This window comes from Lithobates pipiens, unplaced genomic scaffold (genome assembly GCF_037356315.1).
Source record: "Lithobates pipiens isolate NorthernLeopardFrog02 unplaced genomic scaffold, aLitPip1_a1.2 Scaffold_18, whole genome shotgun sequence".
NCBI classification, from domain to species: domain Eukaryota; kingdom Metazoa; phylum Chordata; class Amphibia; order Anura; family Ranidae; genus Lithobates; species Lithobates pipiens.
Genome location: NW_027507758.1, coordinates 77904432 through 77927806, shown reverse-complemented (window position 1 = coordinate 77927806; position 23375 = coordinate 77904432). Strand labels below are relative to the sequence as shown.

Genomic DNA, 23375 nt, shown 5'->3' with positions numbered 1-23375 from the left:
TTTTCGACATACCAATTATCTGCAGCTTGGTGACCCAATTACTTCAACAGTGTCTCGGTGAGGATGGAAAGCTGTCCGATGCTTCTTTCTAGCATACTGCGTCACAGAAGTACACTTGTTTTGTCTTATGCCGTGTACACATGAGCGGAATGTCCGACAGAAAAAGTCAGACAGGAGCTTTTCATCGTATATTCCGATCATGTGTATGCCCCATCGGACTTTTTTTTTTTAGAAAATTCTGATGGACCTAGAAATAGAACATGTTCTAAATTTTTCCAAAGAAACCAATTCCTATCGGGAAAACCGCTTGTCTGTATGCTGTTCTGACCGACCAAAAACTACGCATGCTCTGAAGCAAGTACGAGACGGAAGCTATTGGCTACTGGCTATTGAACTTCCTTTTTCTAGTCCCGTCGTACGTGTTGTACATCACCGCGTTCTTGATGATCAGACTTTGGTGTGATTGTGTGTACACAAGACAGTTTCAACGGAATTCCGTTGGAAAAACCTTCAGAGTTTATTCCGACGGGAAAACAGGTCGTGTGTACAGGGCATTACTTGTTCCTATAGCATGCTTAAAAGAATCAATTGTAATGCCCCGTACACACGACCAGACTTTTCAACATCAAAAGTCTGACGGAATGATTCCGGCAGACTATTCGATCGTGTGTGGGCTGCAACGGACTTTTGATTCACAAAAGTCTGACAGACTTTAGAAATGGAACATGCTTCAAATTTTTCCGCCAGAACTCTGCCGGACCCAGAAATCCGCTCGTGTGTGTGCTAGTCTGACGGACTAAAAACGACGCGAGGGCAGCTATTGGCTACTGGCTATGAACTTCCTTATTCTAGTCCAGTCATACGTCATCACGTTCGAATCCGTCGGACTTTGGTGTGATTGTGTGTGGCCAAGTCCGTTCATTCGGAAAGTCCTTCAGAACTCCGTCGAAAGTCTGCCGGACTGAAGTCCTGTCGTGTGTACGCGGCATAAGGGTCACTTATTCTTGCTAATATCTAGGGGTAAAAGCTGAACTCCAGGAAAACGGAATGTCCTCCCTTGCAGTGGAGCTGGACCTGCACTGCAAGGGTTGACTGCTCATTTATATCTAGGGGAACCGGGTACAGCAGTTTTATTTGCCAAATCCTCCGCTCCTGCAGGCTTTTCAATGTTACTAGACCAGTCCCCACAGAACCTTTTTCCCTATGCCGTAGCACTCCATTATCGTTTTTGGCTGGAGGAGATCCAGCATCATCTAGTTCTTTCCTTCCCAGGCCCCCAATGCCTTTCATTCATTGGAGTTAAATTCTTTTTGAGGGGGAAATTTAAATTAGCTAATTAGCTGGAGTTAAATTCTTTTTTGGGGGAAATTTAAATTAGCTAATTAGCTAGTTTAAATTACCGTTGCACTGATGCCAGTATTGGTATCGGCGCAAATGCTCCGACACTAAAACCTATACCTTTTTTGCAATTCCATTGCGACCTGCATTAACCTCTGTTAAATAAATTTGCAAGCTGCAATGAAATTGCAGGTCCAAATCACACTGATCTGCGGCTTTGAAATTGCGCTCAAAGCCGCACTGGTGTGAACCATGGCTTACAGTTCTTCATAATCATGAAGAAACCATAATAATTTTACATTAGTCAAAAAAAAAAAAAAACAACTGTAATTAGTATCGGCAAGTACTGGAAAAAAAAAGTATCCATCTTAAAAAACTGGTATCGGTGCATCCATACTTTCGATTATGGAGGTACAGCATCACATGTGGGTGTAATCTAGGGCAGTTTACATGCAAATTCATAACTCCTCCCAAGAACCAGCCCACTTCTCACATCAGGGTTCAGGACTTTTAAAGAAGTACTAAGGAAGGGTGCTGTGATGTATCCAGGAAGCCCCCCATACCAGCCAAGATCTTCCTGCATTGCATACCATAGAGGACATATAGCCAGTGATGATGTTACTAGGTCTAAAATAAGGCATGCAAAAAATAACTGGTTTTATTTAAAAAAAATTGAATTAGCATGTTGGGGATGGGAGATTAAACTTCAACTTTAACATGGGTTCTACAGCGCTTGGGCACTGAAGGTGGTGATCTCATTCTCTTAATGCCAGTTGTCACTTGAAAAAACAAAAGTGGCCCAAGGGGCAGTTCCCCCACCCCATGCTCTCCTCTGCTCCGACACATGCTTGCTTGTCTTTTTGTATCACCATCAAAGGCTATCTTTTCTGTGTTTTTCTGCCGTTTGCCATTTCGGCAGTTGCTGACTACATTGTAGAACACCTTCTTAGAAACATCTGCTTGTGTTCTAAGAGCTGATATACTATATATTCCAGATCTGATGAATTTCAGTCTAGAGAAACCCTTTTTCTCAGTGGGTGTCTTTTTCATCCATATTTATTTGTGTGAAGCCTAAACAGTTTTGTTAAAGTGGAGTTACAGCCACTCATTTGTCTTATCCCCCCTCCAGTGCCACATTGGGAGGCTGCGGCGCATTACATCAGCGGCGCAGATCCCTCCTCCTTCCCTTGCCACCAGGCCAGTAGGAGAGCTTTGTGCATGCGCAGTAATGCTTCACTACCGGATCCCCTTACTGGCAATGGCTGCGGCAGCACCCGACAGCTGATGAAAATATCAACTGCGGTGCTGACATCGCTGGACTCCAGGACAGGTAAGTGTTCTATTATTAAAAGTCAGCAGCTGCAGTATGTGTAGCTGCTGGCTTTAAATTTTATCAGGGGTGGGTGGACCTCCTCTTTAAGTTTTTATCCCATTGCAGAAGATTTTTGGTGCATTGCTCATTTTGGCTATTTTCAAATTGTATATATTATTTATATAGGAACAGCAGGAGAACAATAAATGAAAACCATGAAAGTAAATCTCTGGAATATTTATCTTCTAAGTGCTTCTGCCAGCATATTGTGGAAACCGTGTGAAAAAATACTTAAAGCTTTAATTGCATTTTATATTTACATACACAAGCTCACCCGATGCTGCATTTTTAAATTGGGGATTTGCAGAAGTTATAGGAGTGTTTTAAAAATAAACATTGTTTTCTATTTATTTTTATTTTTTTTTACACTTTTTTACTTTTTTTAATTGAACTTTATTGCTATCGATAGGGGGCTAACCAGCTTCTTGTTTAATGATACTGAGCAGGTGACCGGTCCTCTTTATAGAAACATTGAGGGTCTAAAAAGCCAGCCATAGATGAAGCGATTTTTACTTTCAATAGATTTTTATTGAAAATTTTAAAGTATAAAACATGGCGTATTTGCCAAGAAGATATTAAACAGCTGGAATGTAGCTGCCGAGGATGTGATGATGGAGCGATTTTCTACTGCAACCATGGATTGCAGGAAAGAAAATCAATGAATTCCCCCATCAACAGTCAGTGTCGATGGGGGAATCCTTCCCATGGAGCTATTGTGTTCTCCCAACAGGGGAAGATAGAGGAAGTCATCCCCACTGGGAAAACACAGTGCTGGCTGCTAGCAGATATAGTAGCCTCTAGCAATAATCACAAGTATGCTGGTTGTACCAAGGTTGTTTGATTAACTTGAGTACATTCATCCTGCCCATACATGGCTTGAATCTCGTCTGGTCCCTGCTGAACTGGACGAGATTCAAACTATGTCCTGCTTTAGCCCCACAATGTCTCCCCTGCCCCCAAATTCTCCAATGCAGCTAATCGAGCACAAATCATGCTTGATTAGCTGAAGCCTCAGCTTAAATAACAGAGCAATGACAGCTGCAAACCAGGAAGTTGAAATTATACATGTCACTTCTGGGTTCATTAGTTGCAGGGGGGGAATCAGCCAACAGCAGGTTGGGGGAAAGCCTACATTCGAAACCCTACAAAAGTGATCAGGCAGCTCCAGAACCACCTGGATCTCTGTTTTTTTTTCTGAAAGCCATTTGGCTGTGAAAATGTATGCAGCTCCAGACAGTTCTTGGGCAGGTGTACCCAGATGGTGGTTGGAGAGTGTATAAATAGTTTGGAACCACACAGAGAGGCCTTTTTCCCAAGAGGAGAGGTTCCCAGCCAGAAGGGCTGCCAACACTTTTGGCAGAGGGTCCAGCCTGCTTAATTGAGGTCCCAGCTTCATTAGCTGGGGGGCCTATTCTGCTACAAGTTCTTTGGGAGCTAAAGAGGGGTACCACTGAGAATCTGATCTGCAAGCTTTACAGAGGAGTCTGTCTGCCAGAGTCTGAACATCGAAGCTTTGTGGACACTACGAGTACAGACCCAAGGGGGAAAGGATCTCATGGCTGCTGCTGTTGTTAACCCCTTTTGCACTGAAGCTAGAACTTGCCTGATCTGGGACATGTCTGGAAGTGATCCCGCTGCTGTCCACTTTATGTCCTACTACTTAAGGGACTGAGTCAAGAAGCTGTTACAAAGAGAAGAGTATCCTCATCTTACCTGTTAGAGTTCTGGAGTATCCCACGGCTCCTTAACCCTATCCAGGTTGGTCTGCAGATAAAACATTTAAAGAGGCAACCCCTAGACAGTTTCTGAGCCAGAGGAGTGGAATTTTCTGTTTGCCTGACTGCCGTGGCACTAGCAGGACAAGAGCCAGGGACATAAATTAGCGCCCCTTGCTGGGTGGAGAGTGCTACATGTGTATGTGGGGGGGGAGGGGAATGTGTCCCTCATTTCTGGAACAACAGGTAGCTATTTACAGTATCTGCCACTATTGCTCTGCTTGCAATAGAGTGAACCTATCACTTTACCTATTTTAGAAAATGTACACGTTCATTTAAAACATTCTGAACTGAACATAGTGTACAAGTATTTATATGACCTACTGTAAATATGCTTGAGTTAGATGTTTCCAGTGAAGGATTAGTATACAAATACATTTTAGACAATTGTGTGTTTTCAGTGAAATTACTTTAAAAAACAGTCTAGTGTGTTTTTTTTTTTTTTTTAAGGACATACTACCCCATACTCATTCACATAGGGCAGGGGGCTGGGATCTGGGGCCCCCTTATTAAAGTGGGTTCCTGGATTCCGATAAGCTCGCTTGTCCCCACCCCCCTTCTTGATCGGCCAGACTGCGTGCTCGGATAAGGGTCTGGTATGGACCCTTATCCGTAGTGCAGGGAGCATTTTCAAAGTCGGACCGACTTGTGTTGAACCAGAGATGGCTCCCATAGGGAAACATTGATTTTCACTCGTCATGTGACATGAGCTCCCAATCTCGGAGCGTTTGTCGCACCAGTGTGAACCCGGGCTTACACACGTCTTGCAACAGGTTCTACCCAAAATCGGAGCGTATGTCCCACCAGTGTGAACCCGGGCTTAGTTGTAACCTCAGTGTCCCCTGTTTGTGGTCCTCTCAAGTCACTTGTTGATTTGGTGCCATGTGTGCATTGAAGGGATTACAAGGTTAGAGGTTCTTCCATGGCAATTGCAGATGGTACCGAAATGTCAAAACCAAAAGAGGAAAATTTGGACAAATTTGTAGATTATCTTTAGAGCTTATCCCAGATCAACGATCTGACCTCTTCCAAAAAAGATGAGCTTAGTTAATACCTTGTTTAATTTACAAATTGTTTTCCATCAACAAGCGCCAGCCCAGAATTTTCCCTTTGCACAGTGTTACTTAGGTTTATGGAAAACCTTAGGTCCTTAAAGGGAAACTGTAACAGATTTGGTCATTTTTTTAAATAGTTTTTTTGATTATTTTGTTATTTAAAAGTATTTTTAAATTTCCAAACTTTGTTTTTTATCTTTGTTTACAGGAGAATTAAAACTCGTGGCAAGTTTTTTTTATTTGTCTTCAGTTTGCCATTTTAGAGATTTTCATTCAGTTATTGAACAAGAAAAGCTTCAAAACATACATTTTATTCCTTGGGAGACATTAAACCCTTCAGTTCTGAACCAAATAGTACTTTTTTCTTATTTTCATATTAGGATTTTCCTTTTAACTACGGTGATCTAGGTGTTCGCTCTTGTGGTAGATGCATTTGTACAGTGAGTCCACGGCAGACAGGTTCTATAGTTGAGGGCCTGGTAGGCCTGATGACTCCCATGCACAGACCTCCTGTCTGTTGGGTGGGGCCCTGAGCCAAAGCCAGGCCACCACTAAATAGCCCAGCACACAGCTGTGCAATCAGCATGTCTGTCTCTCCAAAATCTGGCATAAACTAGCAATCCTCCAAGTAGCACACGGTCCCACTGCCACAATACTTTCCAAATGCACTGTACATTTATGCCTATTTGGTAACAGTGTCCTGTGGCCTTCACTTTGTAGACTAAAATACATAAGCACAAAGCCATTTTTTAGGCCGCCTGCTTAATCCGGACCCATGAGAGTCACTACTTAAAGCGGTCCTCCACCCTGAAGTGGAAGTTCCGCTCATCTGATCCTTCCCCCCCTCCGGTGCCACAATCGGCACCTTTCAGGGGGGACGGGGGTGCAGTTACCTGGATAATCCAGGTATCTGCACCCACTTCTGGGACAGACCGCCGCAGATGCCCCGCCCCCCTGTTGTGTTCTGGGAAACACACAGTTCCCAGGGCACAGCGGGGACCAGCAGAGACACGCAGCGCGACTCGCGCATGGTCAGTAGGGAACCAGGCAGTGAAGCCGCAATGCTTCACCTCCCGATTCCCTGACAGAGGATGGCGGCGGGGGCAGCAGAGAGACGAGCGATTGCTCGTCGTCTGCCACCGACATCGCTGGACCCTGGAACAGGTAAGTGTCAATGTATTAAAAGTCAGCAGCTGCAATATTAGTAGCTGCTGGCTTTTAATATTTTTTTTTAAAGGTGCAGAAACACTTTAAACCAAAACCCAAGAGCGTCTCTTTCCATCAGTTTAAACTTCTAGTATTATTGTTCACAGCAACTAAACAAACCATTGCCAAACCATGCAGATCTCGGGTCCTGAATTTCCATGAAATGAAGATCAGGAGTAAGGAGACGAAGATTTTTTTTAAATTACAGAAAGAAAAAATTCAATTCACCAAAGAATATCTCATGAGATAACCGCAAAAAATGTGTCAAATGATTCAATTATCTCATGAGATGCTGAAAATGTCAATTCACTATCACCATATGAGTTATTTACCTCACAAACCAAAAACATGAAGTGAATAACTCATAAAACAGTGTTAACGTTAAATAAGTATTCGTCCAGGCATGAGGTATTTAAAGAGGAAGTAAATACCTGATGGGTGTTACTTCCTCTTTGTCTCCCTGCAAAGTTAAAGCATAATGGGCTACTATGCATCGCATAATAGTCCATTATGTGTCACTTACCTGAAGTCACCGCTGTCCCCTTGTGTACGGAGCCTCCATCTTCTCGGTGGATCTCGCTGCTCCGGCGCTGTCATTCGACGGAGCCGCGATGACGTCACTCCAGGAGCTGCCACTCGCGCCACATCGCCGTAGACAGCGGCGCAGGCGCACTGAGCGCACCGCTGTCTACGGCGCATGCGCTGTAGACAGCGGTGCCTGTCTTTTGGCAAATATCTCCTAAACCGTGTAGGTTTAGGAGATATTTCTTGGACCTACAGGTAAGCCTTAATCTAGGCTTACCTGTAGGTCAAAGTGGTTTGTAAGGGTTTACAACCACTTTAAGTAATGTAAAAATATAATAGTCAATTAAGAGTAGTCTTTGCCTTTTTTTATCAGCTACTCAACAGTACATAGAAACCTAAATATGGAAAAACACAGAATCATCAGGGCTGACCTACTTAAAGTATAACTAAAGGGACAACTTTTTATTTTAGTTTTGGATAGATTTGAGATGGTTTAGCACCCCTGTCAGTTTTTATCGCTGTCTGTTTCCCCGTTGCGGAAATGAACCCCCTCTATTTGTCCTGTTTATTTAATTATCATTTGAAAGTGAAACAAAGTTCTTAGAATAGTAATAGAGTGGAAATCTTCCAATGGGGACACTGGCTCTGGTGACCTGGGGGTCCTCAAGGGGTTCTTTTAATTTGTAGGGATTTCGTCTCACTTCCTGTGTTGTCTATGTGACAGAAGTGGAGGGAAATCTCCCCAATTACAAAGTTGCCTTTTTTATTGGTGAAAGAAGGGTATTTATAAATGTGTGGTTGTTGATACTATTTTCATTCAATATTTGACATTTATAAAGCTTTTTTGTATTTACTTAGTTTAACCACTTCAACCCTTGAAAGATTTACCCCCTTAATGACCAGGCCATTTTTTGCAATACGGTACTGCGTTACTTTAACTGACAATTGCGCGATCGTGCGACATTGTACCCAAGTAAAATTGATATCCTTTTTTTTTTTTCAAAAAAAAAAAAAGTCTTCATCGGTTCAGACCAATATGTATTCTTCTACATATTTTTTGTTTAAAAAAAAAAATCGCAATAAGTGTATATTGATTGCTTTGCACAAAAGTTATAGCGTCTACAAAATAGGGGATAGATTTATGGCATCTTTGTTATTCTTTTTTTTTTGCTAGTAATGGGGGTGATCAGCGATTTTTAGTGGGACTGCAACATTGCGGTGGACAGATTGGATACGTTTGACGCTTTTTTGGGACCAGTGACATTTATACAGCGATCAGGCTATAAAAATTCACTGATTACTGTATAAATGGCAGGGAAGGGGTTAACACTAGGGGCGATCAAGGGGTTAAATGTGTTCCCTGGGAGGTGTTTCTAACTGTGGGGGGAGGAGACTGGGAGTACAGAGAGATCGCTGTTCCCAATCACTAGTAACAGACGATTACTCTGTACTTCCCTGTCAGAATGGAGATCTGTTTGTTTACATTGACAGATCCCCGTTGTATCTCTCTGTGGAGTGATCGCAGGTGGCCGGCGGACATTGCGGCCGCCGGCCACGTGTATCAGCTCCCCTCCCCCCGTGCAGCGGGCGCACGTGCCCCGCTGGAGACCTGCTATAGCTGTTAAAGGGACCGATGTACAGCTACGGCGATTTGTGGGAACGAGCCGACCTGCCGCAGTATGACGATTGCTGGTCGGCAAGCGGTTAATATAGCAATAAAAACTGACAGAGGTTCTAATCCTTCTCCACTGTATCTATTCCACTGGACATCACATGAGATAAAATACCACATGGTTTCATGAGTAAAATACCTCAAATTTTCATGAAATAACTCATGCTTTATTTTAGTAGTGCTTTTTTGTGAATTGTAAAAAATTCTTTGAGAAAAGATAAGAGTTCTAAAAGTAAAATTAGTTGTCTGTAATATAGAGATCGTACGTTTATGCCGCGTACACATGAGCGGAATGTCCGACAGAAAAAGTCAGACGCAAGCTTTTCATTGTATATTCCGATCGTGTGTATGCCTCATTTGACTTTTTTTTTTCCCAAAAATTCTGACGGACCTAGAAATAGAACATGTTCTAAATATTTCCAACGGAACCAATTACTATCGGGAAAACCACTCGTCTGTATGCTGTTCCAACGGACCAAAAACGACGCATGATCTGAAACAAGCACGAGACGGAAGCTATTGGCTACTGGCTATTGAACTTCCTTTTTCTAGTCCCTTCGTACGTGTTGTACGTCACCGTGTTCTTGATGATCGGACTTGGTGTGATCATGTGCACGCAAGGCAGTTTCAGTGGATTTCCATCAGAAAAACCTTCAGAGTTTATTCCGACGGGAAAACCGGTCGTGTGTACGGGGCATAACAAGAACTGCACAAGTGACATCACTGGCAATCGTGCTTTCCAATCCACTGCCATCCCAAGGACTTTGTTACACCATTTAAAAGGTTTAGGCCTGGCAAAAAAAAAAGGGGGGGCAAATAGTAGGGTGTGATGGGGTGAGGAAGGGAAAGTGGGAGGGTTTACTCAGGAGGGGAGGGGGATTGGAAAGGGGAAAGACAGCTAAGAGTTATTTAATTTCAAATTTTAAGAGGAAAATAACTGTGTGTGAATTGAGCGCTCTGTCCCTGTTTTCTCCCTGATCCCTCGTCCTCCTCTTCTTCCTGTTTGTATTATTTTTCTAACTTTTTTTCTTTCTTTGGTTGTTTCTTTTTTTACACCTAGATAGACTTGGGTACAGTCAGTCAAGGTTAAGCATGTGCTCTTGACCTCAATTTTTCTTATATCTTGCATACGTGCGGTTTACGTGTTCAGCTGGAGAATGACTTCTGCTTGTGTCTAAGCTTGCATCATAATCTTTGTGTATTGTAAGAACCCAATAAAAAATCTATTGAAAAGAAAATGAAAATGTATTTTTCCTTACCTTTAGAACAAATAGAGAGAGTTCATCTCCTGAGCACAGATATAGACAGTAATAAAACCTCACTTCTTTATTAGAAAATTGTCTTTAGCTACATTAACCACTTTCAGACCGGACCTTTTTGCGATTCGGCACTGCGTCGCTTTAACTGACAATTGCGCGGTCATGCGACATGGTTCTCAAACAAAATTGACGTCCTTTTTTTCCCACAAATAGAGCTTTCTTTTGGTGGTATTTGATCACCTCTGCGGTTTTTATTTTTTGCGCTATAAACAAAAATAGAGCGACAATTTTGAAAAAAACGCATTATTTTTTACTTTTTGTTATAATAAATATCCCCCAAAAATATATAAAAAAACATTTTTTCCCTCAGTTTAGGCCGATACGTATTCTTCTACATATTTTTGGTAAAAAAAAAAGGCACTAAGCGATTATTGATTGGTTTGCTCAAAAGTTATAGCGTTTACAAAATAGGGGATAGTTTTATGGCATTTTTATTAATATTTTTTTTTTACTAGTAATTTTTATTGTGACTGCGACATTATGGCGGACACATTGGACATTTTTGGGACCATTGTCATGTATACAGCAATCACTGCTATATAAATGCAGTGATGCCTGTGTAAATGACACTGGCAGGGAAGGGGTTAACCAGTGGGTGGCAGTTTAGGGGTTAAGTGTTCCTAGGGGTGTGTTACTAACTGTGGGGGGCTGGGCTTTGTTTTAGTGAACACTGATCTCTGCTCCAATCACATGGAGCAGAGATCAGCGTCACTTGTTGCTAGGCAGAACGGGGAGATGCTGTTTACAATGGCATCTCCTCGTTCAGCTGCCCCGTGAGACGATCGCGGGTATGCCCGCGGCAATCGTGTCCGCGGGACCCACGACCGGACTCACGGGGGTCCCGACCGGCACACGAGCGTGCTCCCGGCGGCGCGCTCGCGATGGCAGGGCGGCATTAAAAACTGGACGTACCTGTACACCAATATGCCTGCCCATGCCATTCTGCCGACGTACATCGGCGTGCGCCGGTTGGGAATTGGTTAAAGTTTATACATGTTAGAATGATGTTTTATGTCGGTTTTTAAATATAAACTTTCAAACTATAGACAAAAAGATGGTAAAAATTCATTTTTTTTCTCATTTTGGCCAGTGTTAGTTTTAAAATGATGATTACTTGCTTTTTTTTTTTCTTTTGATCAGCCAGCAGTAGACACGTGCGCTTTGTTTCATTCCGAATTAAAATTTTGACAAAATTTCCGGAAATTCGGATGTTTCCAAATTACAATAGTACCGAATTTAACCCCTTCCCGACCAGCCGCCGCAGTTATACTGTGGCAGGTTGGCTCTCCTGCGCGAGCCCTCGTAGCTGTACGTCGGCCCTTTAAGACGATTTACCAGGCGCGCCCGCAGCGTGTCCCTGGAGCCGGTGCCGGTGGGCGCGGTAAACGCCAGGCACCCGCTTGTGACAGAACGAGAACGGGGATGTGTGTGTGTAAACTAGTTCACTAGTAAAAAAATGCCATAAATCTATCGCCTATTTTGTAGACACTATATGCCACCATATATGCTTGTTGCTATTTTTTTAAATTTTAGGGATATTTCTTATAGCAAAAAGTACAAAATAATGTGTTTTTTTTTTCAAAATTGTCACTCTTTTTTTTGTTTATAGCGCAAAAATAAAAACCACAGTGTTGATCAAATACCACCAAAATAAAGCTCTATTTGTGGGGAAAAAATGGACATCAATTTTGTTGGGGTACAACGTCACATGACCGCACAACTGTCAGTTAAAGTGACGCAGTGCTGTATCGCAAAAAATGGCCTGGTCAGGAAGGGGGCAAATCCTTCCGGGGGGTGAAGTGATTAAATGAATCCGAAATAATGAAAAAAATTTGGACGAAATTCAAATCGTTTTCAAATTCGAAACATTTTTGAATTTGTAAAAGTTTTTGAATTCGAATAGTTTTCCAATTTCCTAACAGAACAAAACAGAATAGAAAATAAAAGAACAGAATATACTAGAATATAATATAAATAGAATAGAATAACATAGAATATAACCATCTTCTGAAATTCAAACTTCAAATAGAATAAATTTGAATACATAAGAAAAAAATTGAATAGAATAAACTATAATAAAATAGAAAAAAACTGAATTTAAAAAAAACAATAGAGTAGAAAGAATATAACCATTTCCCAAAATTCAAATAGAATATTGAATGGAATAGAAAAGAATAGTTTAGAATAGGAAGATGGTTATATTCATTCTATCCTTTTATTTTTTTCTATACGTTTGTGTTATTTTCTATTCTTTTCTGTTCCATTCAAATTGATTCTATTTTTGGAAAATGGTTATATTATTTCTATTCTATTGTTTTTTTAATTCAGTTTTTATTCTATTCCATTCTATTCTGTTCTTTTACAATTGGAAGGAAAACACTGCGCTGTGATTTGTTATATGTGAAGAATGGCCTCAACAGCCAAAAGAGCAGCCAACACCAAAAACAAACAAAGTTCGGCAAATAGGATAATAAAAACAGTGTAGCGCTTCAATAATAATAAACGTGATCAACATAAAAAATAATAATATGTCAAAAATCGCATAAATATAAATGCCTAGAGATAAAAGTCCAACATTGGGCGCTCATTCCACTATGTAGCTGGCATGGGGGTGACCAAACCGTCACAGAGAAGGAAAGTAATACACTAGGCGAATGTATTCATGTGGATCTGCTTGACTGTAAACATCAGGAAAAAGTAGATAAATACTTCTTACCGGAACAGTTGGACTCACACAGTCATATGACGGTTGAGTCTAGAAGGCTTGAGGTCACAATCTGGGACCAAGGAGTATAAGGAGGGAGGTCTGTTGAGCTGATGGTGGAGCTCCAGGCGGCTGTAGGCCCAATGGTGGATCCTCCCAGATGGAACGTCAAGGTAGTCAAGCTCAGACGCAGCCCGCTGCACCAACACTCCAATCTCCCCCGAATGGGGAGGGGGATGATGTGAAGGTTTAAACCAAAGAAACGGAGAAAAGAAAAAAGAAAAAAAGGCTCCACATGGTGCGGGTCAAACGGTATAAAAAATGTTGATTTATTGAAGTCAAAAGATAATTAATGACTTGGTGATCACATAAAAAATAAAATGAAATTAAAAGCAATGTGGGGTGCCAACAGCTCGCCCAGCGAGCTGTTGGCACCCCACATTGCTTTTAATTTCATTTTATTTTTTATGTGATCACCAAGTCATTAATTATCTTTTGACTTCAATAAATCAACATTTTTTATACCGTTTGACCCGCACCATGTGGAGCCTTTTTTTCTTTTTTCTTTTCTCCGTTTCTTTGGTTTAAACCTTCACATCATCCCCCTCCCCATTCGGGGGAGATTGGAGTGTTGGTGCAGCGGGCTGCGTCTGAGCTTGACTACCTTGACGTTCCATCTGGGAGGATCCACCATTGGGCCTACAGCCGCCTGGAGCTCCACCATCAGCTCAACAGACCTCCCTCCTTATACTCCTTGGTCCCAGATTGTGACCTCAAGCCTTCTAGACTCAACCGTCATATGACTGTGTGAGTCCAACTGTTCCGGTAAGAAGTATTTATCTACTTTTTCCTGATGTTTACAGTCAAGCAGATCCACATGAATACATTCGCCTAGTGTATTACTTTCCTTCTCTGTGACCGTTCGGTCACCCCCATGCCAGCTACATAGTGGAATGAGCGCCCAATGTTGGACTTTTATCTCTAGGCATTTATATTTATGCGATTTTTGACATATTATTATTTTTTATGTTGATCACGTTTATTATTATTGAAGCGCTACACTGTTTTTATTATCCTATTCTGTTCTTTTATTTGCTATCCTACTTTGTTCTGTTTTATAATAAAAAAGGAAATACCGTCGCTCAAATAATATTTTACTTATATGTTGCACTAGTGCGCTGCAATCAAGTGAGCCATTTCTAAAAGAAGTGAGAAAAATGATATATCAAATTATAGATTGCGCCACCTACTAAAAAATCGTATAACTTCTATTATTAGCTGTGCTCAGAATTGTGCCTAGGCATATATCACATACACACCTTACCACCTGCTTAGTGTTATATTGATTCAGTGCTTCACAAATTTAACAAAAACAAAAAAACTCATGCTCATATAAAAACATACATATATAGACAAAAAAAAACAAAAAGAGGTGAAACCCAAACCCCACCCAAAAACCCCCTGGCCCAAGTCCAAATATCAAAAGAATATATATAAGAATGGGGTAGGTCTCCCCACTTCCTGATGACGCATAGACTACTGCCTACATCACGCCTGGGACCGCGCTGAGCCACGAATTGGCGTATTCACTATACACCGACGGAGTTACTCCGTTACACATGCTGCATATCCTGGGTGCCAGGATATGGGCACCTTAAAATGTGAGTTAATTTACTTCTATTTTTACTTCAGAATAAATGTTATGGTTTTACACTATGTGGTATACCTCCACTATTTCTTTCCCCATTCATATCTGAGGATTAACCCATTGATGATCTTGCCAAGTAAAGACGCCACCTAGGGGAGGATTCCCCAACAAGTGTAAGCGACCACACTAGAGATAGGTGGTCAATATTCAGGTAGATACATCTATGTACATCTATGTGGGGCACCTGAATTGAGCACAAGTGGAGCACCTGTCCTTCACTGAATTTTATGAGCACTTTACTTAATATAGCACTTCAGGACTTATTTATGAATTTTCTGATTTTATTTCAATTATGGACTAATGGTTGGATAATGTCAAACACCTAGTGCGGTTTATATTTACACATGTCACTGAAGTTTTGCTATTAACCACTTCAGCCCCGGACCAGAGCACTTTTTGCGATTCGGCACTGCGTCGGTTTAACTGACAATTGCACGGTCGTGCGACATGGCCACCAAACAAAATTGACGGGCTCCCCTTCCCCCCCCCCCCCCCCACAAATAGAGCTTTCTCTTGGTGGTATTTGATCACCTCTGTGGTTTTTATTTTTTTGCGCTATAAACAAAAAAATTGCGTAAATTTTGGGGAAAAAACATTTTTTTCCCTCAGTTTAGGCCGATACCCATTCTTCTACATATTTTTGGTAAAAAAAATCACAATAAGCGTTTGGTTTGCACAAAAGTTATAGCTTCTACAAAATATGGGATAGTTTTATGGCATTTTTATTAATCATTATTTTTAATAGTAATGGCGATCAGCGATTTTTATTGTGACTGCAACATTATGGCGGACAGATCGGACACTTTTGGTGCGATTTTGGGACCATTCACATTTATGCAGCGATCCGTGCAATTAAAAATGCACTGATCACTGGGTAAATGTGGCTGGCAGTGAAGGAGTTAACCACTAGGTGGCCCTGTAGGGGTTAAGTGTGTCCTAGGGAGGGATTCTAACTGTAGGGGGGAGGGGCTATGTGTGACACGACACTGATCACCACTCCCGATTACAGGGAGCTGTGATCAGTGTCATTAGGTAGAACATGGAAAGGCTTGTTTATATTAGCATTTCCCCGTTCTTCCTCTCCGTGAGACGATCGCGGGTATCCCCGTGGACAGAGAGTCCGCAGGACCCACGATCACGCTCACGGAGCACCCAGCAGGTGCGCGTGCGCCCGCAAGCCGCCTCTTAAAGGGCAACGTACAAGTACGTGAATCTGTCTGTACGTGCCCTTCTGCCGCAGTATCTACACTAGCATTCACGGATTTATCTTTATTCTTCTTTTTTATATATTTTTTGTGGTCTGTGGTGCTAAGTCATAAATTTTTTTAAAACCTATAGAAAGATGTGCTTTGTTCATATTTCATGTCAAAAGTTTACAACCGCTTTAAGTATCGGCTTAATAAGATTCTTAGCAATCCTCTCAAAAGGGATCTCAATTCAGATTCTGAATACTTTATTAATCCCATAGGGAAATTATTAAGATACACTTACATTCAACACAACACGAGACCACAATAACGAACGGAACATGACACAATAAAATTATCAATAACGGCAACAAGTCAAAAATATAGTTTAGTGAATCATCCATACTATTAAAATACAACACGGAATAAATAACACAGATTGAAAAATAACAGAAAATCAAACTAACAAAATGCAAATAGTACACCACTGTCTGTAGCATTACCCAAAATTATAATTAACCAAATTATAAACATGGGGACCAGCACATATCGAAAATATGGTTGGAGCGCACTAATTTACTCAGGGCAATTTATAATATTCTCCCTAACTGCTTTGTAAATAAATATCACTGCTCAATTCACTGTTTTTTTTTTTTATATCCCTGAATGACCACCAAATATATAAGAATGGACCAGATCCAAACACATCCTTGTGTGAGAATGTAGAATCACAAGCTGCTCCACAACTTGCTCCCCTTCCTTCCTTACATGATACAGAAAGTTGTAGTATACTGCAAAACAAGGGTATACCATACTAAATTCTGGTTCTTGGGGTACTCCAGTTATCACCTTTACATTTTCCCAAGGATTTGCCAAATCAAGATCCAAAACTTTGCTGTCCCAAAATCTTCCCTGTCCTCCGTATATCTGTTCTTTTTGGCCATTTTCTATGACTTCCCAACCATGATGCTACTGGGAAGTTGTAAAGTACCTCTGACGTAGAGTTGTCATCATCCCCTTCAGGTTCAGGTAAATTAGTGACGTCATTCATTTCAGACACATTTTCATAATATTGTCGCCCAGAATGGAGCAGGAGCTTCTTTGCAACACATATGCCCCATTCACATTCCTGCCAGCCAGTGCTTTACAATACAAACAGTATACAGTATTTGCTAGAGTATAGCAAATGTCCACAGACACTCTAAATGTACCTCTGATTACTAAAGCGGCGCTATTGTCATTACATATTATGACCAGCTTTCATATGGTAATGGCACATAAGAATATTGAAGAGTGATAGATGGTGATAAAAGTCCAGGAAGACACAGATGGTGGTCCTAATGTGATTTAAAGGTATGCACCTCACACTAGACTCTGAAAGCCGTGCGTCACACTCCTCTTATGCCGCGTACACACGGTCGGAGAATCCGTCAGAATGTGTCCTATCGGACCGTGTCGTCAGATAATCCGACTGTGTGTGGTATGCATCGGACTGATTCTGTCCGAATCTCCGTCGGATCCAATTTTCCAACATGTTGGAAATATTTCCCGACCAACTGGGCCGGTCGGACGTAATCCGATCATGTTTAATGAATTTTGATCGGACCAAGTGCCACGCATGCTCAGATCAAATTCCTACATCAAAGCTATTGGCTACTAGTCTGAATCTAGTCCCATCGTAAAGAAATTACGTCATCACGTTCTGAAAGATCGGATTTTTCGACAACTTAGTCCGACCCTGTGTATGCAACAGTTTCGGACACAATCCGTCAGACTAAATCTGACGGACAAAATCCGACGGATTTGGTTAGCAGAATCTCCGACCGTGTGTACGTGGGCTTAGGGATCTCACTCACCAGAAAGATGATCTGAAGCTTTGATGTGTTAACCAGGGCTGTCTTCCACGTCATGGAGGGTGTCAGAACTTGTACTGGATCTCCCACAGGTACTCGGATAGAAAAAAGGAGGCTCAAATAGCGTAATTCCGTTTTTCTCTCTCGTTTACTTTCAATTCAAAAATTACATATTCCATAAAATCCATCTATCAATCAGTACTTAAAGTCAAAATTGTCAGCATTCAAAAGGCGTTTTACACAGCGCAAGACCCACGAGGCACACAATTAGGGAAGACAGCGTCCACCGCTCACGGATTGTCTCTTCCTGGCCATGGAATGCAAACGTCACTTCTGGTCACCCTAAGGTCACGCGCCGACACGTTTCATCATCACGACTTCCTCTGGGGGCGTGCCTTTACGTGCGGCATCCCCGTTTTTTATATCAACACACAGCAGTGTAAATATTAACCCTCCAAGTGCAAAAAACGCTCATATCAACAGTTGCACATCGGCAGCCATCATTGCTTAACTTGGGGACCATTATACACTCGGCATAAAAAATATACCTGACTTCTAAATATCTAAATATAACATGCACAGTGCATCCTTTTGTAGCAAATTGCTATAATGAACATCTGATCAACTTGCTGATGTATTACAATGCATTATAGGGCCATTATCTCATTGCTGTCATCCCTATATTTAAAAGGCATGTAATTCATATGCACTGAAATATGTGCAACACTAGAATACACTATAATTAAAACTAATCAGTATATCTCAGATCTCATATTTTTCATATTTTTACAAGTCTAGAGCAGACTACAAAGACTATACATGCTTGCATATTAAAATTCTAACAGAGAAAAATCTGAATGTAAACTAAAAAGTGCAAAGTTTAGTGCAGAATAGCTTCAATAGTCGCTGATGAAGCAGTTGATATCCAACTCCACATTTAACCCTTTAGGGGTGAGCGTGTTGATTAAAAAAATCCAGTAAGTTTCACGTTTGGAGAGTTCCCTGACCATATTGGAACCTCTCCACACTGGTTTCACATGATCTACTCCCCAAAATCTCAGGCCTGAAGGGTCTCAATTATGAAGAAGTTTGAAATGCAGTGATACTTTATGGTCCTTAAAGTGGTTGTAAACCCTTACAAACCACCTTGACCTACAGGTAAGCCTAGATTAAGGCTTACCTGTAGGTCCAAGAAATGTCTCCTAAACCTACACGGTTTAGGAGATATTTGCCAAAAGACAGGCACCACTGTCTACAGCACATTCGCACTGAGCACACCGATGTCAACGGCGATATGCTGCGAGTGGCGGCTCCCGTGCGAATGCTTGGGAGTGACGTCATTGCGGCTTCGTCGAATGACAGCGGCGGAGAAGCGAGACCCACCGAGAAGATGGATGCTCCAGACTACAGGGGACAGCGGTGACTTTGCTGGCTCCTGTGTCAGGTAAGTGACACATAATGGACCACTATGCAATGCATAGTAGTCCATTATGCTTTACCTTTGCAGGGAATCAAAGAGGAAGTAAACTCATCAGGGTTTACTTCCTCTTTAAACCCAAGTTTTATATATGTGTTCTGCAATACGAAGCCTCAAAGGTCTTTTAGTGTGGCCCACATACATTAGCCTCTAAGGGCACTGCAAGGCATACACTACATGTGTTATATTGCATGTAATCAAATCATTCTCTGCAGCTATTACCTTTTGTACCACCACCCCCTCCCTTTATAGCTTTTGTACTGAAATATACTATAATTGTGTTGTCTCCCCTATACATTGTAAAGCGCTGCGTAAACTGTTGCCGCTATATAAATCGTGTATAATAATAATAATGTAATGAATTCTTTATTTGTAATGCAGGCCATACATGGTCGAATTTTGAACGAATTTTCTTTTCAAAATCAGAAAATTTGTTTTTTTTTGTGATCCGATGAAGCCACCATTGATTTTTGAAATTCGGCCGACCAAGCCTTCAATTTCACCTCATGTTGCTACAGAAAATAATTTTCTTGGCTGGGAATCTTCTTTTCTCTCCGTAAATTTTCTTTTATCTCCGTAAATTTTCTTTTCTTATTACATTTCTCGCACGATTCTCCCATCATTGATTAGAAAATCGTTCGTTTTTCAAAAAATTTCCAACATGTCCGATTCCTCAAATTTTATTTCCGCACGAAAATCGGCTGTTGCTGCAGCCCACTAATGGTGCGAAATTCATACGAAAATTCTTAGATACGATTTTCGAAAGAAAATTCTTTTGAAATTCGAACCGTGTATGGCCGGCATAAGTTCTTTATTGTTCACAGTTGAGGTAACTGTAACTAAACCTCTCATAGGGGCAGCAACCTCCCTACATGCTTTACATTTTTGGCATGCGTAGAAACCATCCTTGTCCCAAAATGTAGAGGTCTCCCACATTAGGGGCCTTATGGTAAATAAACTTAGGGACCTGTGGTAAAACTGATTTAAGAGTCTTATCTAAACACAGGATATGCCAGTGGGCCTTAAAATAGATTCTATTTCCTTATTTTCTGTATATATTTAAAGGGATTTACCATCACCAGGATAATACATTATTTTCTGCTTTATTCAGAATAACACAAACAGAAGGCTTTCTCTGGAAGTCCTGTCCTACCAATGTGAGGGACCTGGCCTTGGACCCGTTTCCTGGGGAAAAATGACACCGCTATAAAATTGTACAACTCAATTTTAACCACTGTAGTGGATGTTTACAAGCCCCCCTCCTGCATTACAAGTAGGCATTCTTAGATTACTAGTGAAAGGGAAGGGTATAGACTGGTGCTGTACAAAAAGGGCTACCTAGATGGAAAACCAAATACTTAGAAGGTCGCCTGTGCTTTTTGTGTGCATCTGACATCTTCAGTTAAAATTTTTGACTGCCATGTAACTTTAAATAAGGCCATGTACATTTATCTTTGTCTAGCTATTCATTATAGACATTATAGAGGCTGGAAAGGGGCCACAAGTGCTGTCAGAGCAGGTCAATATGCAGTTATTGGAATTTCTTCCTACTCTACAGAATGTTGTCATTGGGGAGATCTCACTTTTCATGCTGTGTTTGCTTCACAAGTCAATGATTGTGCCTGTAAGCACATAAATCAGCCGGGGCGTTCGACTGTAAATACCTTTCTCGAGCCTTGAGAAAACCGCAAGACTTCGCCTAAAGTGTTTTCAGCACGATTACCCGTTCTGTTGGGACTTACCAAACATAAAATATCTTCTAATCCTCCCCCCCAGGCAGCTCATAAAATTACAGGTTATTTTGCTTTGAGGCCTGGTTTGTGGCTAGAGAAATGATCAGAACACATGATATTTCCGCGGCCTTTAGAACATCATATAATCTGTGGGCCCATGTACGGTACTGTCTCCATAGGTGCAGAATGTTTGTATCATATCTTATAATAAAACAGCAAAAATGTTTATTTGCACCCATCTTGGATCCTGTTTTTGGCCCTATTGGTGTCACCTATATAATTATGCTGCTTTATTCAGGCTGCCTTTAGACGTAGGATATAGTAAGTGAACCTAACATCAGGTATATTTATATTAAGTGGAACATGCTAATGTCTTTCCCACATGCCTCGCCACCTCAACTCTTCATAAGAGCAGAGGGTGAGGGCTAAAGGTGGGTGGCATATAAGATTCAGTCCATAGTTCCCATTTTACAAAATTTAGCCATTATGTAATTTTTCTAGCAATGATTTTTTCAAAGATCATAACTTGATGCTTGACCCCTGCAAAGGGGATAGACTGGGTTCTGGATGCTCTAGTCATTACCCTTTTTGCAGCTAGCTGTAAGGATATGCAGCTTGTCCATTCAGGAAGGCTTCGTAGGGATTTTTACAAAAACATTTACCCATAACCATATAGAGCATTTCATAGACCCTAATCCAAGAACGTTTCCCTTTTTGGACAGTCCCACCAAATGTTTCAAAAATAACTATCCATTGAAATCCCCTAAATGGTTTGGAAGAATGGGCTGGGGTTAGAAATTCTCAAGGGGACTAAGTACCATCAGAAGAGAACCTTGTAGTTCACCTCCATAGCCAACACTTCAGCAGAACTCTTGGCTGAATTGGTCCACATCAGAGTTCAGTACTCTTTCAATGAGTTACCTGCTAAATGACCATCCCATTCAGACGTAAGAGGGGAGGGAACGTATTCAATGAGGACATTAGAGCATATACCAACGTAATAAGACCTGGGCCTCCTGGTTTGTTCAAAAAGGCTCCTTTAAAGGCAGTAAGAGAGGAGAGATCAGTTTTGCCACAAGTTTGATGTTGCAGAAAGTGTTTTTTTTTTGTATTTTTGTAAAATATCCCTAGGGCCATGTGTATATTTACCCTTTAGGGTTCCTTCATTTTTATTTTTATTGCAGAAGGATGGAGCCATTTTTGTGTAGGCATCTCATTTCTGGACTGAGATACTGGCTCAGAAATAATACATTCATGTAAATCCTGGTTGTGTGCAGTTCTTGGCTGTGTTCACAAATATCTTGCACAGATCAGTCCCCGATGAAGCTTATCACGATGTGACTTGCTACAAAAATAGTGTTAGGCTATGTTCACATTATTTCGGCTCGGTGCGGGTGCATTTGTGCGGGCACAGCAGCCCATTCTTTAAATAGGCTGCTGTACTTATGGGAAATGCAGGAAAAAAGGTCCCTGAACCCTTTTTCCAAAATGCCCACAGGGCAGCAGCAAGTATACTACATAGTGCTGCGGCGCCATCTGACTTCTTGCATCTGAAAATGCTCTGCATTTTTAAATGTGTGGGCATCTCCACGCATCTGCTAAAGAGCAGCGCGTTTTATTTGCTGGTGCCTGTGGGTGCGGGAATGAGTGTGATTTACATGTGCTATGAGCGCATAGTAGTGTGAATCTAGGCTTACAGTTTGATCACTGTGTGAGAAGAGGCTGAGAAAATGCTTCCTCCTTCCTGCAGCCGACTGATGACCTCATCTTAACCTAAGCAAAGTCACTGGACTGGAACACAAGAATGGCTTTTTACCCACTTGCCGACAGGGCCATATTCGAATGACGGCTATAGCATGGTTGGATAATTCTGGGAGGGCACACAATGACGTCCACCCTGGGGCGTGCACCTGGGAATGTTGGGGTAAAGGGCCAATATCAGCGGCCCTTTACCATATGATCGCTCCGTCCATTGACTGAGTGATCAGTTGTCAACAAACCAGAGCATGTCCGGTTCAGCTCATCCCCTCTCCTTACACCAATCAGTACAGTGGGCTGGATCTAAAGTTCCCATTGTGCCCATCCATGGCTCATCCATCCTCATCATGCTCATCCATCTCCACCCATGGCTCATCCATCCCCATGCAGTAAATGGTCCCGCAGCTCTTTTGGGTGAAGGTCTGCTTTGAACTCTGTTGGAGAACCAGTGAGTACACCCATGGTGATATGAATGCTGACAGTAGACGTGCACACAGAGCGTGCCAGTGTGCCTGGGCACACCCTAATCGCCCTGTGCAGTGCTAATTCCCCCTGCTTCCTGGCACCCCTTGCCCCCCCCCCCCTGCAGTGCTGCCAGCTCCACTCCTCTCCTGCTAGATGCTGCGGGGAATGTTTTAGGATGGAGAGTGGGGACAGTAAATATTTCATTTACTAGCCCCTTCCTTTTCTGAA

The 23375-nt window shown here is 41.7% G+C and overlaps 1 protein-coding gene and 1 long non-coding RNA gene across 3 annotated transcripts in view; one reads left to right on the top strand and one right to left on the bottom strand.

The window, feature by feature from the left end:
* Window positions 1–18033, bottom strand: part of LOC143990066 (uncharacterized) — a 70583-nt gene extending 52550 nt beyond the window's left edge. The window contains exon 1 of the long non-coding RNA XR_013277136.1: window positions 17718–18033. This is a non-coding gene — a long non-coding RNA (uncharacterized LOC143990066). The remainder of the gene's footprint in view (window positions 1–17717) is intronic.
* The window catches only part of SUSD4 (sushi domain containing 4), a 279756-nt gene that overhangs the window by 74690 nt on the left and 181691 nt on the right, over window positions 1–23375 (top strand). The window lies entirely within an intron of this gene.